The sequence below is a fragment of the Lissotriton helveticus genome, chromosome 8 (genome assembly GCF_964261635.1).
Source record: "Lissotriton helveticus chromosome 8, aLisHel1.1, whole genome shotgun sequence".
In the NCBI taxonomy this organism is placed as follows: Eukaryota; Metazoa; Chordata; class Amphibia; order Caudata; family Salamandridae; genus Lissotriton; species Lissotriton helveticus.
Window position 1 is genome coordinate 1,220,095,390 of NC_136069.1, and position 18,753 is coordinate 1,220,114,142.

The 18,753-nt window shown below is 44.7% G+C and overlaps 1 protein-coding gene across 14 annotated transcripts in view; it reads left to right on the top strand.

Moving 5' to 3' along the window:
• LOC144773261 (uncharacterized) overlaps positions 1-18,753 on the top strand; it is a 7,170,044-nt gene that overhangs the window by 1,751,598 nt on the left and 5,399,693 nt on the right. The window lies entirely within an intron of this gene.

Below are 18,753 nucleotides of genomic sequence, written 5' to 3' on the forward strand. Positions count from 1 at the left end.
AACATTCAACATTTTCGTAATAATGTAAAAATTAGAAAAAAACATATCTTAAATGTTTTTTTCGAACAGCAATTTCTTACGTAATATGGGACATCTCCAAGAATCACAAAGTAACAAAATATTATTACTTATTTTTTATACACTCTAAACAAAGTTATGTACAAACATATGCTAGCAACATTTACCTGAAATAGTCATTTTTTGTTTCAGATACCATTCCTCATGGCCAAATAGTTTGTGTGAAATCCTTAGTTTGGAAGTTACTTAATAGTACTCTTAAGCGTCCGTTTCCCAACCTTCTGAATCAAAAGCATCAACATCTTTTGTACCATCTAACAATGGTTATACCTCCGCCCGATGCTATTTATCATGTACATAGAACCTTAAACAACTAGCATGCTATCAGAATCTCAACATCATCTGGTATGCCGATGACACTCTGCTCATCCTTTATCTTAGCAAGGAGCTGTATACCATTAAAAGAAACCTCTACAAGGGAATAAAAAATGTCACCAACATTTACAACAACTACAACAAATCTAAAACACCTCTGCCTCACTGATGATCAACATCTCTTGTGATAGCTACATCACCCACTATCTGATACACTTACACTACCTCTATGTCAACTACAAGAATTTTTTTAACCTGATCACCCTCACTCACAAAGTACTTTTCAACACCAGACTACCCTTTCTTAACAGCAGTAATTTTCCCAGGCCAATTATTTTCCCTAAAATCTTGGTTGTAAAAACACTAGGTAAGAATTTGGTAAGTCATAAGGCAAATGTTGTTTAAAAATAAATTGAGTATCATTACAATGAGTCCAGCCTTTTGTACATTTTGAATAAGCTGTGTAATGTCCTGATGTTGTACAAGGACCATCATGGAAAATAATTGCTACAGTTACAAAAGTTCTTCCTGATATTGATATTGAGAAGCCACAAACTTTTTGATTAAAGTTGTTAGTTTTCTTCCATCAGGTCTGCATCGTTGCAGCATTCAAATTACATACTGTCCATATCTTTGTGTAAATAATGTTGATAACATTTGTGAGTTACATTGGGTACAGACCATATTTAGATTTGCTTCTCTAAGTAGATTATTAAAAGACACTGATTTGCAGTCTGGTAAAGTCAAATATATAAATCTTTCAGTGTCTATTTTAGTACTACTTGAAAACAAACAATTGTCACAGTCATGTTGCCATTTATAAGAAAGGCCAAAAAGATTTTCAATATTTATACCTTCATCTTGCAATACAACAAGCATATACATTAGAAATTCCTGACAATCTTGCTGAATATTCTGTGAAAATTGATTTAAACCAGAACATATGTCTAAAACATTTTGAATATCAGAAACACTTTCTATTTTAGTTTCATCACTACTACATTTCTCAAACACAGAATTCAACAAACAACAAAATCTTTTGTCCCGATTTTCAACAATTTGTTTTTGTGAAATTTCAAGAAAAAAAACAACATTAACCACTACATTAGCATAGCAGTTGACACCAGAACTAACCAACAACCTCTGCAATAGAATCCTTTTTCTTTTTGCTTACTATCACTAGTTCATCTAGTTTTTTTCTTTTCTCTGCAACCTCGCTACAATTTTTCTCATATCTTATTTTTCGACTTACCACATGCTTTTCAAATAAAGGATATTGAGGTAAATTGGGAGCATGTTCTCTTCTTAACCTATTATACTCTTTTACACAATTTACATCTGCACTAATCTTTGTCTCATCAAAATCAATCAAGTATAATCCAGATAAAGTTCTGTCTTGAGATAAAGCAACATATGCCATACCATCTTTAAACACAGTACTTCCAATATTCACCAAAGCACTATCTACACTTAAACCTTGAGATTTATGAATAGTCACCGCATATGCCAAACAAACAGGAAACTGTTTTCGGCGGACATATATATCTTTTACAAGCAAAAATCGAGCTGAACAACGACTCAATTGTTGTACTTCTTCAATTTCATCAAATTTGATTTTCAAAAATTCAATGTCATGTCTATTTGGATAATTTACAAAATCAACAACATTACCCATTGCTCCATTTTCTAAAACTCTTTCCACATGTAAATTACGTCGTAAAATTATCCGACAATTTATACATGAATATAGATTCTTTTCTAAACCAGCAGTTTTAGATATTGATTTCTCTAAAGAATCCAATTTTTTTTTTCAGAACAACATTTTTATTGTTGTTTCGAGTAAGATTGCATGACATCCACAGTACTCCGAACACCGGAGGGGCTGTGAGTATAAGATCAAAATGCAAAGAATAGCAATCAATACAGCAATCGAAATAAAACATTATTGTCGAAAATCATCCACCCCCCCTGCCCCGTAAGAACTACCCCCTCCCGGATCCCACCCTAGCCCCTTTCACGATGTCCACCCAGGTCCCAGCAAAACAGTCATTATGAAATTGGTGATGCATTCTTTCCGTCGCCACGGTTCTCAGAACAGTTGTTCATCAGCTACCTCCCGCTGTATCGGCGGCTCCAGCCACAACCCCCTGTACTCCGCCCATCTCTTCCATATTTTGTAGTGCTTTCTGGGGCAGCCACGGGCCTCAAACACTGGACGTTCCAATCCCATACAGTAATCCAATCCCTGTTTCCACACCTCTATCGGGGGAGCCCTAGGGTCTTTCCAGGCGCGAGCCACATCCCTCTTGGCTACCGTAAGGCCCAGAAGTAGTAAGTATCGTTTGTAAATGTTACCACCCACTTGTTCCAAGACATGACGAAGGCCCAGCTGCGATGTACGGGGGAGCTTTCAGCCCAACACCTCATCCAAGCAATCCCATACACGCGTCCAGTATCTCTCCAATGCCCCACAGGACCATACCGTATGCAGGAAGGTGCCCACCTCCCGGCCACATCTCAGATAGTCGGGGGAGGCAATCAAACCGGCCCGGTATTTAAATTGGATGAAGCGCAATCGTACGGCGATGGCCGCCTCCCTCGGAGCAGCGAGAGCCTCCCTCCAACCCTCTTCATCTAGTTCTCCCACGTCTCTCTCCCAGGTGGTCTGCAGGTTGTCCAGAGAGGGGGAGCAATGAATAACCAGTGACTGGTAAATGCGGGATATTTTCTTTTCCTCCAGTTCCCCCATGAATAGCTTAGCTTCCAGTGGACTGAATTGGGGCAGGGAGTCTAGTCCCTCCAGGGCAGGGGAAATGGCATGTCTGAACTGCAAGTATTTGGAAAATTGAGTTTGGGGCATGTCATATTCGTCCCTCAGTTCCTGGAACAATTTAAGGGTCGTGCCCTTCATGACATGGCCCAGTGCCGAGATCCCTATCGTATCCCAGCCGCGGAACCCTTGCAAGGCCGCCAAAAGCCGGCAAGCGGCCATTTCGCCACAACGTGGTCTCTTCAGTTAGCCTGTTCCACCATCCCATGCGGCTAAGCGCTCGACGCCAGATCTGGAAGACCACCTGTGTAACCACTGGGAGCCTCTACCTCTTCCCCGCCGAGTACAATAACGTATAGTGTTTGGTTCCATCAAAAATCTCTCTAGGGCATAAGCCGGGTCACTCCGATCTCCATACCACCACTCATTTAACACTAACAAGTGGGATGCTTGATAATAGGATAGGATATCTGACGACGCCAGGCCGCCGCAATACGTATAAAGGAAACAGGTGTGGAGTGCCACGCGTACAGCACCCCCTGCCCAAAGAAAGTGGCTAAGTGCCGAATTGACCTGGCGAAACCACTGTGGCGAGACAGGATAGGGGTGGTTCTGCAACTGATAGAGCAGTCGAGGGAGTCTGTACAACATCGTGCTGGACTTATCCCCCCATTGGTAGATTCTGCTCTGTGTAGCAAGCCACACCTGACGTGACTCTTCAAGGTGTAGGGATGCAGAGTCTCGCTGCGCCTGCAGCAGCCGTCGTACATCCTCCTCCTCCCCCGTCTCCGTGCATTGTTCCTCCAGAGTGTGGACTCGATCCGCCGCCCTCTCCAGGTCCTCCCTTCGCGCCCTACGGGCCTTTTGCACACCAGGTTATATCCACTCCTCGGAGTGTGGGCTTCAGAGTCTCCCAGAGGGTCACATCATCCAACCCCGACCTCTCATTATCATCCCAGTAGTGGGCTATGGCCTCTCGCATATGGGACTGGTAACCGTCTTGTTGCAGGTGCCAGCTGCCGCCTCCTATCCAGAAGGATATTGATCGCGATGGGGGAATGGTCAGAGAGCCCGTGCGGTAGTATAGCCGTCGATTCCACTCTCCCTATCCTGGTGCAGGGAACGAACAGGTAATCTAACCTTGAGAAGGATTTATGGACCGCCGAAACATAAGTGTATTCCCTACTATGTGTATGTTGATAACGCCATGCATCCGTCCAGCCCATGACCCTCACCATGTCATTCAATCTTGTAGGGGTAGTTCCCGGCTGCCCACCACCCGGCCTATAGCGATCTACATTGTCATCCATAACATCATTCCAGTCACCCCGATCACAGCCAGTACGTCCGGAATCTCGGCCCAGACAGTGAACATTTTCTCCACAAGTGACCATTGTAACGGGGGAGGAGCATACACACTACCAGAGACCACTGGCTCACCACCAATCATTCCCCTGACAAACACGTATCTGCCCTGGGCATCTACCCACTGTGTAGAGTGGACATAAGACACCCTGCGGTGAATCATTACCGCCACTCCCCGGGATCCCCTGACAAAACCGGCGTGGAACACCTGTTGATATCCATAGCGCTGCAAGCTAAGGGTCTTGGTACCTAGGAGGTGAGTCTCTTGCAACAGTAGGACATCTGCCTTCTCTCTTTTCCCCTGTCGCAGCACAGCGCCCCTTTTAATTTTATCTAGCATGCCCCTTACATTCCAGCTCACTATTCGCAGCGCCGCCCTGGGGAGCTCCGAGGCAGGACCTCTAGCCGCCATCAACCGGGTAAATCTCCAGTCGCCTGGGCATAGGGAAGTGCAGCTGCATATATATCCTCAATAGAACCTGGTGGACCATCGTGCTGTAAATAGCTACCCCTATCTTCCCCAAACTCTTGTGCCCCCCCACCCCCCGGCCCCCAACCAAACCCCAACCCAACTCCCCAAATTCTGGCCTCCCCCTCCGCTATACCTCAGCAACGTTGAACTACCTGTCGCCGTGTAGGAGCGCCCCAACCCCTAACGGGAGGTCAGTGGCCACCCAATCCAATGGATCCCCATAAACCACACCATCAACCCCCAACTAGCCCCTTAGGGGGGCAATCAACACCTGTGGAAAACCGAACTGCTGTTACCCTGAGGCAAATGTCCGCCTTGCAGTCCGCCCCCCCCACCCTTCCCCATCCCGCATCCCATGACTCACAGTCTAAATCTGTAACTGAAGTACTGGGTTTTTAAGAACCCAGCCGTGCCAGGGAACACACCCTAAGACTTCGAGTCCTTCCTGTCCCAGACTACAGAAACACAGAGTCTTCTTGGTGAAGTCAAAGATCGAATTTATTGGCTGCAGCCAGTAACAGGTATCCTAGAAGTACAACACGGTGTATGTTCTCAGGAGACTGCTCAACCTTACAAAGCCAGCCATCCCTTTTTATACAAAATATTAGGCTTTAGGCAAACATTCCTTATTTTACAGTTGACCATTCACATATTTTGATGACAAAGAAAAAGCAGATTCATGATGACAAACCCATTTTCAGTTTGTCCAGCCCACAATCAATTTCCCGGCAAGGCCCAACATTTTCATCAGATATCGGTCGGACCCCTAATAAAATCGGGCACCTCCTCCTCATAAAGCAGGTCATAAAGAAGGAAACAGAGACAGGTGTGTGTAAGATTAGGCATGGTTTGTATGCAATGAAAGGTTTATGGTATGCTGTGCCTTGATCTTAATCTCGATCGGCCACTGGGAGAGGAACTGGTCGAACAGGTTTGGCTTCAGGCAGTGGAGTCAACTTGCCCAGGTCAGCAAAGCTGTATGTGTCCTTAAGACTCGTTTTGGCCTTAGTCATCGGCCTATGTGAGGGCAACCACAAAATGGCTGCCATGCACAAAATGGAACCCGAGGGTTCAGGGCGAGATCCCTGATTTCAGGGTGATCTCGCCACTCGAATGCGACGAAAATGCTCGTACATAGTGTACTCGTCATTCTCAGTCCGCTGATACCAAAATCGTCATGATACGACGATGTTTATGACACAGGTCCAGAATTTTCAGTACTACATAACACAATATTTCGGTGCTTCCATAAATCCTTCGTCATCTCTGGCTGGGCCGCTTGTATCCGCTAGCGGTTCCCACACCGCTGCACAGCTCAAATAGGTAGCTCATGGTCCTTCGCCATTCACGGATCAACTGTCTGAGTGTCTGGAGGATCGGTCTCCTCCGTAACTCCCTTCTTGGCGGGGGACCTTCTGGTGGAGCGGGACCTCCAGTTGCTCCTACTACGAGAGCGTTGGTGGGTCCGCCGCGGCGCCGTCGAGGAGGACGAATCAGAGTCCCGAGCTGGCGGGGTGGGTGGCCGAACTCGTACCGTCTCATCAGTCCATGCGAATACTTCCTCCGAAGAATTACGGAACAGAGTACGTGACTGATAAACCACCTGCAGACGGGCCGGATAAAGTAAGGCATACTGGATTTTGAGGCTTCTCAGGCGAGCCTTGGCCGCTGTGAAGGATTGCCGTTGTCGCTGCACCAGCTTTGTATAATCTGGAAATATCAGAATCCGCTGATTATCACACATGAGGGGTTCCTTTAAACGAGCTTGTCTCAGAATAGTGTCCCGATCATGGTAATTAAGCAATTTGGCTATCACCGGTCGTGGGCGCTCCCCAACCGGCGGCTTCGGAGCAAGCGTTCTGTGCGCCCGCTCTATGACAAAGCAGCGAGAGAGGGACTGCGGTGGCAGCCAGCCCTCCAGCCACTGGGTGAGAAAGGCCTCCATGTTCCCCTTTTCGAAATCCTCCGGAAATCCAACAAACCGTAGGTTGTTGTGCCGAGCCCGCCCTTCGGCGTCTTCCGCCCGGAGCGCCAGGCCCTTCTGAATCCCTTCCATACTAGCCACTTTCTTCTTTAATTTTGCCACATCATCTTCTACTCCGGTGATCCTTGTTTCGGCCTCAGTGATGCGGGCTACTGCGTTTCGTAAGTCTTGGCGCAATAGGGTAACATCAGCCCCAACAGCCCCAATTTTGGCGTCTAAGGTGTCTCTAGACTGGGTGATTGCCGCCAGGAGCGCTGCATTATCCGGCCCCTGGAGTGGGGGACTCCCGGAGGCCTCGGCCGTCCCACCTGCACCAGTGAATTTGTCAAGAGGCTCCGCTGCCACTCCCGCCTCTGGTCATGATCCGTAGCCGGTGGAGTCGGTCTTGTAGGGAAGTCCCGCCTGTGTAGCTCGGGGTTCCACTGCCTCGACCCCGGGGGGGCCTCCTCCATCAGCTGTCCGCTTGCAGGCCAACCAGCTATTATCCCCGCGGGGCACCGGGCTCAGACAGCCAGGCGGTCGACAGCACGGGCCGCACCCCGTGGCTCGCCAGACTGAGCAGCCGTCCTTAGTGTCTGTTTCGTGGACCCCCGACACCTCCTTAGTGTGCGCCAAGCTATCATGCATCTCCACCTACCCCCGGTCAGGATATGGTTGTGCAGTCCCTTGCCCCCGGGTCACCCCTAATCGCCCGGCTTAGTTTGTCTATGGCCGATGGGGCGGTTGAAAGGGGTCTCACGTCATGCCCCATGCACCATGCAGTTCACGGCGTTCCCAACGCCCAGAGGATCTCTGTACCACTGCTAGGGGGCCCCCCCAGGAGCTCGCCGTGGCCCGACCCAACCGCCAAGTCCTAGGTGACTCCAATTCAAAATGGACGCCGACCAGTGCACTCCACCTCGAGAGCAGCCCACTCGCGCACAGGAGACCCAGTCTGCCGCGGCCCAAACTGACCGCCGGGCCCCCAGCGTCGGCCCCTCTGTTCCACCGCCTCACAAGGCCGCCGCACCCCGGCGCACACTTACCACAGGGGTCGCGTCTCTGGGCGCAGGTGTCCCTCAGGGTCCCCGCCGCCGCCTCTGGTCAGCCGATCAGTGCCCCGCCGGTCGTGGTTATTCAGCGGCCTTCCAGGCTTCCCGGTGCAGCGCTGGGGGCGACGATCCGCCCCGCCAAGGCTCACTCGCTAGTGTCTCCACCCCGTACAGGGCGGGCGGCTCCCGCCGCCGCGTCAGGCCGCCTGTCGTCGGCCGTCGCACTCCCCCGGGTGCCTCCAAACTCGAGGTCCCGGCGCCACTCCTTGATGTAGGCCGCTCCGCCTCCGGGGGCGATTGCACATGATCTGTGCCACCGATGAAGTTCAAAGTTGCCCTACACCTGCCGGACACCTTCCGCTACACCTCACTGAAGCGGGACACGCACGGGTTAGGGGGAAGCAGGATAAGTGTTCGGAAAATTGAGCGGCGGGACGGAGCTCTCCTAAGCCGCGTCCGCCATGTTGGCTGCCTTAGCCCCGCCCCCTAAAGAATCCAATTTTGACTTCAACTTTTCTGACAAAATAATAGTAGCTCCTTCATGATCTATTCAATCAATAGCTTCCAGTTTTATAATTTCTTGATTTTCTAACTTTAACATTTTTTCATTGAATATTGAACATTCTTGCAGAGTTGGCATCAAGCATATCACTGATTTCTTTTCTGTAATTTTTCTATATATATTCTCTGGAAGAATATTTTCGTTTGGAAACAAATTTGTAAGTAATCGTGCCTGTAAAGCTTCTTTGCCATGTTCACTCACTTTTCCAATTCTTATATCTTCAAGTTATATAATCAGCGTCCTTTGCCTGTCGCATATTTGTAATGAGTTCTGAATATTTGAAATATGACCAAATATTAACATTTCGAATGCTTCCCAGGCACTTTCTGGTGTCTACATGTGTAACTGTTTAAAAAACTGGGTGTCCTTTCACAGGAGTTAGTTGTAGTAGATCTACAAAAACTATGACGTGTTTGCCTCGAAATAACACATCATACTATGTTTTAAGGATTTGTTGCATTTTTAAATGCACAAAGGCAAGCATTAAATTTGATACCATGCTTACCTCATCAATAATGAGAAATTTCATTTTTTTCAAGACTCTAGAAACTTCACAACAAGCTTCTCCAGATAGCTTGTGGTATTCTAATTTATTTTCATGCTCTACTGGCAGCATCAATAAACGATGTAAATTAATCCCTTTAATGTTATGTGCTGCCAACCCAGTTGGAGCAGTAACAACACAAGAGAGTGACGAATCTGTTCTTTTCTGTAGATAAGTTGCAATTCCTTTAATTAGAAAACTTTTTCCAGTTCCTGCTTCTCCACTCACGTACAGTTGGACAGGTTTAAATGACGTACATGAGCACTCTTTTTTCTCATGATATAAACCATGCTCAATCTGTTCTGTCACTTATCATATATTTGTTTTTGCTCAACATTTAGGTGTTTTTCCAATTCTTCTAAGTTTATTACATCCTCTTGAGCTTGTTGCATCGCTGTTTCTACCTCCCCCATGGCAGTTGCTGCTTCATTTTGGATAATTGGTTCTCCTAGTGGATCCTGACACAACGAAGCAGAACTTTGACTGTCTTGAGAACTGTCTCTAGCAATCTCTGCTGCAATTGTAGCTTCTTGCTGTATTTCGTCATTCAATATTTTCAGATAATTAGTAAAAACAGGACATTCTATAGTATTTTTAGTTGCCGTTGAATGAATCTTCATAACTGTCAAAATCTCCAAGTAGTTCCAGATCTGTTTGCCATGGCCTAAAGAGTTGCCAAAGAGCTAAATAGTAAAATTCCCTTTTGTCAGGAGTTTTGCAACTCAATTTTCGGTGATTAATCAAATGTCCTTTTCTTTGTTTCACTAAACATCCTCCTGATCCAATCACAGCATATACTCCTTTATTGATATCTTCTGTAATATTCCTCTTAAAAGTATAGCTTTGCAGTACTTCATAGAGACAAACGTTCTCAAGATGATTACTTCTATTTGGATAGTATGTATCCAACATATTTGTCTTCAAAATATCTGTACTGTCTGGTACTCTCTCTGCTAAATACTCAATTTCTTGTACAGATTTCAAAACTCGGTTTCGTGTTCTTGCAAGACCTAAACTCACCCAAATGATTGTTCTAGATTTGGAGTATAGACTTGCAGATGATAAGCGATCTGAACATTCATATGCTCCGATTTCTCGATGAGACAACATCTTCAAACTATAGCTGTACAATTTCTTACTTAGGTTCTTTTCATGAGAAATTTCTTCCCACATTTCCTTTAGTTCTGTTTTTTCAGATTTAGTAATATAAGACGTTACATATCGAGCCACAGCAATGGAGTTGTCTGCAACATATTAAATATCCATGTTAGCATTCCACATGGACAAAATGATTGGGTTATAGTCATTTATGTATTTTGACTCTTCATTTCTTCTTAAGTTGTAGGTATTTTCCGGTGATTTTCTTGTGACAGTATGTCGCAAAGATGACATAAAATTGTTCTCTCTTCCTTTTGATATTACTGGACGTGGAAATCCAAAACGACATTTTGTGTAAAACTTATCCTTAGATTTGTACTTTCGACGACAGTATTTTCCACAACGATGGGTTTGAAACCGTAAGACTTGATGTCTTAAATTCTTTTGTTCTGTACTTTTTGGTACAGCACATGTAGAATATTGTTCAATAAAACTCATCACTGTGTCATCTGAATCTGTTCCAAATTTGGGGGCATCTTTGATCCATAGCAGCATATGTATGTGAGGAGCACCTCTTGCTTGATACTCCTTTCTCCAAAAGAAATCGAGAACCTCTCCAAGAGGAGGATTTTTTTTTTTTGTGATAAGACATCATAGCTTCAAATCTATGATTGAAATACCTGCATACATTAACTGGATCCAAAGAGCACAGTTCTCCAGGTGTCTTGTATTCTATATTTTCAATGTTTGCATTTGCCTCTCGAAGAAATTGAAGTAAATCTTCCCAAGCATACTCTGCACAGCTTAGAGTAAGGAACCATGTAGGAGTTCCTAAGTTTCTTAGCATACATTTCAATTCCCCATGACGACGGTACCAATACTCTTTAGTACCACGCTGACATGCCATGAGATTAATTAGCTGTGATTTCAAAACAGTTTCTTTCTGTTGGACTTTATCCATAAAGTCCTTTGCCGAAACATTTTGCAGATGTACTCCACTTTTTAGTATATGGTTCACTGCATAAGAAAGTCCAGACAATTCACTCTCAAACAGATGATGAAACAAATATGGAATACATTGGCGAAACCTTGGATCTTCTGCATATAATCTTGATGTCTGGTATTCAGATGCAGGAATCTGCACAGGTCGTTCATCATATCGTCCACCTTTGCCTGTTCGAAATAACTGAGGGAAACAACGAGCTTCCAAGCTTTCTTCCCATACACTAATGGGACTTCCTTTCGCTTCTTTCATTTGGAATAATCAATAGTATTCCCCATCACTTCTTTAGAGTAAAGTGGATGCATACTATAATGTTCATAAATGTCTTCAGTTCTGGACACATCCACTTTTTCAATGTGTGCAGTGACAAGTCACTGTCCTCTTCTACAGTTGTTTCCTCTTCTCCTACATATACATTTTTATAGTATTGATTATTTTTTACTAAATACAACGTTGCCTTTTTCACTTTCCTAACATCCACTAATTCTTGTCAGATTTTCTTATTCTCCGTAGGAACGCCATTAACTAGAATAACTAGAGGTTCCTCTTCCACATTTTCTACACCAATTGTTCCAATATTTTTCTTTAAATCTAGAGGCAAATATACAACTCTTCCCTTTAATCCTCTCTGTAAATCTGAAGGAGGCAATGTCCTTGTTTTAGGCTCCATACGAACAATAGCCTGAAATGGATGCACACATTGAATAAGAATGGACTCTTAAGTATTTAAATCCATCAGTTCAGAAGGAATATTTACCAACTCAAGATTATTATGTACAGCTCTAGCAGGCATTTTGTTTTTATTTAATTTGTTATAACAATATTTACAAATATGTTGATTAGTACCCAAATCAAAACAATTCTCTACCAACAAATAAGTTGCAAATTCCTTCCACTCATTATTATTCTCCTTTTCACTTTTTAAATATAGATCAACTAACCTGGTCTGATTTTTATAATGAATTCGTCTACAACAAATACAAGAACGGTTTTGCCTTTCACCCGAAATTACCTTAAACCTTGTAATTTCTTGCTCAAAATTTTCTGTACTAAAATTCTGTACATTTTCTTCCACATTTCCTTCTATTAATGTATCTGTTTCTGCACTGTCTTCTTCAGGACCAAAGTAACTAACCTCAATTTCTTCACAAATGTTGATTACATCTAATACAGATCCATGCAAAAGAGCACTGTTTAACTGTTTTAGCTTAAGTGCTGGACTTTTTGCATAATACAACCTTCTCACTAATTTCCTCACTTGAGTATAATGCACTGCTAACATCCTGAAATGGTGAAAAACACTCAGAATTTTTTTTTTTAGAAAGACAAGCCAGAGAATGACCTTACAACCCCATTTTTTCTCATACTCTACAGGGGTCTAATTCTTACAACATCTTAATCTTTTGTTTAACACTTTCCTTACTATACTTACGTAAGAAATTGCGGAAAAAATCAATTGAATCCTGTCGTACACTACAAATACTACTACAATTCCAAGTGTACACTGGAGCCTTAGAACGTCTCCCTAAAACTTCATCAGCTAACACCTCTTCTGCATTTCCAGGGACAATTTTCTCTTTTTCAATCGGACAACTATTCTTAACATCATAAGCTCGACCACTGGTGTCAACTGCATGCAACAAATCATTACTCTGAAGGTAACTCTCTTCATTAAAAAATGTCTCACAACTTGAACTATGTTTCCATTCTCTAGAAAAAACATTAAAAAAATTAGTTGTATTAATTAGTCTTTTCCACTTACTTTTGGCCTTCATAACATTGATTGGCTAATCTAGTGTTCGAATCCTATTGATTACTAAAATGAACAACTTTTTTTTTCATTCAAAAGTCTTCTCAACAATTGTTTCAATATGTTTTTTTCCTATAAAAAGCTGTTTTTGTTTTACAATTCTTTATGTTTTTTAATAAATTTAAACAACTCTGTTATAAAACATTCGCTTGCAAATTTCAACCAACTGATTTTTTCGTCTATTACTATACACAATATCTTTACCACATAGTTTTCCATCATTTTTCTTTTTTGTCTGGTTTTTCTTTGTAGTTTCAGATAAAAAAAATACCTGATTCTCCACACTTTTTTTAGTTTGTGTTATTTTCCTTATAAAATCCTTTGTTGTCTTACCAGGAGCTTTCTTCTTTTTTTCCACACATTGCTGTTTAGACAAATCTTGTACTTATTCTTTCCTGGAAAAGTAAGCCTGTGTATATCTTTTTCTTTTCTCACTCTTTGAAGGCATGTTGTTTTTGTCTTTCTGTAGATAATAAAATCTGTTGTGAAGAAAAAAAACATGATCATTTTTTTTTTAATTATAGACCACTACTAGCATACTACATAGCAATTAGAAGCACTATATGTTGTAAAGTCTGGTTCAATCCATAAGTAATTTTAAGGCACAGCAGCAGTGTTTGGGCAGTGTAGGAGATCATGCAGGGAGTGCTGTTTCAAGGTTTAGGGCAGTGCAGTGGTGTTTCAACATTATAGGGGCATTCGCTGAGGATGGTGATTCTGGATTTAAAGCAGTGCAGTAGTGTTGAAAGAGTTTAGCAGGTTTTGCTAGGGATGGTGTTTCAGGCTTTAGGACAGTGCAGTGGTGTTCAGGCAGTGTAGGGGGTCAAGGTGACTCTGATATTTCTGAGTTTAGAGCAATTCAGTTGTGTTTGGGAAGTGTATGGTATCATGCAAGGGCTAGGACTATAAATCACTGCATGTCCTAAAGCCTGACTCACTCCATGAGTACATGTATTCCCATGTCTGCAAACACATACACCAAGGAAGTGATTCTGTCACAATATTCCCAAAAACACACTGACTCACATTCAGTTTCTAGACAAATCAAAATCTCCCTTGCAATTCACTGAAATAATAACTACATGCTACTGAAAGATTTTCTATGGCATTTGTGCAGCACACCCAGGATCTCTATTACACAGCATAGAGACTATTTGGGAATTAAGAGGCCTGACACACATGCTGCATAAGACTTTCTAGCACTACATGCCCTAAAGCCTGACCCACTCCATGAGTACATGTATTCCCATATTTTAAAACACTTCAACTAAGCAAATTATTCTGCCGCAATTTTCTGAAATGAATACTGACTCACAGTGTGATCTTAGACAAATGACAGTATCCCTTGCAATTCAGTAAAATGATTACTACAGTGCAAAAGGGTCTTGCTGGGAGTGCTGTTTCAGAGTTTAGAGCAATTCAGTTGTGTTTGGGTAGTGTATGGTATCATGCAAGGGCTAGGACTATAAATCACTGCATGTCCTAAAGCCTGACTCACTCCATGAGTACATGTATTCCCATGTCTGCAAACACATACACCAAGGAAGTGATTCTGTCACAATATTCCCAAAAACACACTGACTCACATTCAGTTTCTAGACAAATCAAAATCTCCCTTGCAATTCACTGAAATAATAACTACATGCTACTGAAAGATTTTCTATGGCATTTGTGCAGCACACCCAGGATCTCTATTACACAGCATAGAGACTATTTGGGAATTAAGAGGCCTGACACACATGCTGCATAAGACTTTCTAGCACTACATGCCCTAAAGCCTGACCCACTCCATGAGTACATGTATTCCCATATTTTAAAACACTTCAACTAAGCAAATTATTCTGCCGCAATTTTCTGAAATGAATACTGACTCACAGTGTGATCTTAGACAAATGACAGTATCCCTTGCAATTCAGTAAAATGATTACTACAGTGCAAAAGGGTCTTGCTGGGAGTGCTGTTTCAGGGTTTAGAGCAGTGCAGTAATGTTGAAAAAGTTTAGCATGTTTTGCTAGGGATGGTGTTTCAGGGTTTAGGACAATGCAGTGGTGTTCAGGCAGTGTAGGGGGTCAAGGTGGGACTGAGAATGTAGAAATGAAAATTCACTGAAATGATTACTACATGCTACAGAGAGAGATGCTATGGCATTTCTACAGCACACCCAGGATCTTTATTACACAGCATGGAGACTATTTGGGAATTAAGAGGCCTGACACACATGCTGCATAGGACTTTCTACCACTACATGTCCTAAAGCCTGACTCACTTCATGAGTACATGTATTCCCATATTTTAAACACATCAACTAAGCAAATTATTCTGCCACATTTTTCTGAAATGAATACTGACTCACACTGTGATCTTAGACACATGACAGTATCCCTTGCAATTCAGTAAAATGATTACTACAGTGAAAGGGGGTCTTGCTGGGAGTGCTGTTTCAGGGTTTAGAAAACTACACTAGTATTCACCCAGTGTAGGGGGTATAGCAGGAGGTGTTCTTTCAGACCTTAAGGCACAGCAGCAGTGTTCGGGCAGTGTAGGAGATCATGCAGGGAGTGCTGTTTCATGGTTTAGGGCAGTGCAGTGGTGTTTCAATATTATAGGGGCATTCGCTGAGGATGGTAATTCTGGATTTAAAGCAGTGCAGTAGTGTTGAAAGAGTTTAGCAGGTTTTCGCTAGTGATGGTGTTTCAGGCTTTAGGACAGTGCAGTGGTGTTCAGGCAGTGTAGGGGGTCAAGGTGGGACTGATATTTCTGAGTTTAGAACAATGCAGTTGTGTTTGGGCAGTGTATGGTATCATGCAAGGGCTAGGACTATAAAGCACTGCATGTCCTAAAGCCTGACTCACTCCATGAGTACATGTATTCCCATATTTTTAAACACATCAACTAAGCAAATTATTCTGCCACATGCTACTAAAATATTTTATATGGCATTTGTGCAGCACACCCAGAATGTTTACTAGACTACAAGGAGACTATCTGAGAATTCTAACCCTGATATACAAGTGTGTAAGTGGTTAGACCACTTCATGTACACACACTACATTTTTTTTTTGTAAAAGTTGTTTTTATTGCATTTGAAAAAGGAATCAAATGGAGAAAATACAGAAAAGAAAAACAGGCGGCAACATTGCAGTAGTATACACATTAGCCCAGCAATACTCCTAATGCATCCATTCCGAGCTACGGGTTACAGTTCACCGCACAGAGCGGAGTCTAGTAAGTCAGTGGTAGCTAAGGGTTCAACCGCTCGGAGTTCCACAGTGTTTCTGCTGAGTCTTTCACGAAGAAGCGTCATCCCAGTATACTAAGTACCTCGGGATGGCCCCGGGCAAGCCAGGCCCCCCCCCCAGCAAGCTAGGCCGCAACAAAAACAAAACCCCCCCAACTTCCTTCCCTTTCCCCCCCCCGCCCAGGTGGTGGCGCCAGCTAACAGTATCTTTCTGCCTCACGCATGCACAGCAATCATGTAATTAGACCTGGAAAAGGTGGAGCGCTCGCAGGGTTGAAGGACACACAGCAGATGGTAAACCATTCGATAAGAATCTGACTAGCGGTCCCCATCGGAACATAAAATTCTTAAAGTTGCCCAAGAAGATGTCTGCCATTCTCTCCATGCTCATCAACTTCCATAGCTTTGCGTGCCATAGTGACATAGCCGGGGCCGCTGGTCTTTTCCAGGCCGCAGCCAGTGTAAGTTTGGCCGCCCCTAGACAGAGCCACATAATCTGTTTATCTGCTTTCGTTTGATGTTCCAGCAGCAGATCTCGGAGGCCCAGGACGACAAAGGATAGGGAGTCTGGGATTGGGTATCCCAACATGTCTTTGATATGTGAGAGAATTTCGGTCCAAAAGGGTCGGATGATCGGACAGTCCCACCAGATGTGACGAAAATCTCCTAGTAGGCCACAGCCCCTCCAGCAGCGATCCGAGGTCGCTGGGAATATGCGATGGAGTTTCGAGGGGTAAAGGTACCAATCAAACATAGTCTTGAAATGGGCATCGCGGAGGTCCGCTGAGTGATTGTGGGCCCTAATGTCCCTCCAGAGTCCCTTCCATTCACCCTCCGCTACATCCCTACCCAGCTGACCCTCCCAATGTTCCATATTGCGGGGACGAGGGGAGACCATCGTGCTGAGCAGGAGCTTATACAGAAAGGAGATCGTTCCCTTCATCGTAGCGGTCCGTAAAAGGAAGGCCTCGAAGGGCGAGGGTGGTCTTGTAGCTGCCTCTCTCAGACCAGGGGAGGTCACCCAGTGAATCAGCTGGGCATAACGGAAGCGTTCCGTGGGCGGCAGGCCATAGTCCCTCATGCAGTTGGAGAATGTGAGGGGTTCCGTGCCATGAAATAGGTGTGTAAGGGCCCTACATCCGCCCTCCCTCCAGGCCCGAAATGGCCCTTCCTGCAACGCCGGCGGGAAAGCCGGATTGAAGTGCAGAGGAGTGAAGGGGGAGGGGAACGACGTCCAGCGCTCGTCTCCCGAAACCGTGTCCCATACCTTTAGAACAGTACCGGTGGGGGTGCTGATGTAGGCATTCTTAGGCCTGTCCGTCTTGGGCTTCCAAGCCAGGTCCCAGATCGACCTCCCTGCTACACTCCTATCCATGTGTAGCCAGTGTTTTTCAGATTCCTGTTGCGACCACTCTACCATGACCCTCAGTTGTGCGGCCTTATAGTACAGGTGCATATCCGGGAGGCCCACTCCACCCTCCTCCCTCGGGCGCCGCAAAGTCACATAGGCGAGGCGCGCCCGTCCTCCCTGCCAGATGAATTTCAGCAAGAGGGTCTTCAACCGTCGAAAGAAGTCCAACTCCATCGGAATGGGGAGGGCCTGAAAAAGGTAAAGAAATTTAGGTAGGAGGACCATCTTAATGGCGTGGATCCTGCCCAGCCAAGTAATGTATTTCGGCTTCCATCGGTCCAGTTCCTCCCTCACCGCTGATAACATGGGCGGAAAGTTCGCTGCGAATAGGGCGCCAACAGAAGATGTCAATCGGACCCCCAGATAGAGGAGGGAGGTCGACGCCCAAGCCAACGGCGTAAGCGGACGCAAGCGTTCCAGCTCGGCCGGTGGAAGCGTTAAGTTCAAAATAAAAGACTTGTCAAAGTTAACCTTGAATCCGGCCACCTCTTCATAGTCGGTCAACAGAGTTCGAATATGTGGCAGAGAGTGCGCCGGGTCTCCTACAGAGAGCAGCACATCGTCCGCAAAAAGGGAGATTTTATGCTGCTCACCCGAAAAGGGGAGTGCCTTTATCTGCTCTTGCTCGCGCATCGCGATGGCCAGGGGTTCGATGCTTAAGGCAAAGAGCAGAGGAGAAAGAGGGCAGCCCTGTCTCGTACCCCTGGTGTGGGCGAAGCTAGTGGAACGGTGCCCATTAACCATCACTCTGGAGCATGGAGTGCTGTAGTTCGCTCTGATCATGGTGATAAATTGTTGCGAAAACCCAAAGGCTTCCAGAGTGCGGAACATGAAGCTCCAGTCCACCCGGTCAAAAGCTTTTTCCGCATCGAGCCCTATCAAAACAGCTGGGAGTCGGAACTTTGAGGCCTTTTCAATGAGGTGAATCACCCTCCATAAGTTGTCGTGTGTTTGTCGTCCCTTGATGAATCCCGACTGGTCCGGGTGAATAATGGTCGGCATCAAATCCCGGAGTCTACGTGCCAGGATAGCGGAGTACAGCTTAGCATCTATGTTGAGTAGAGCTATCGGG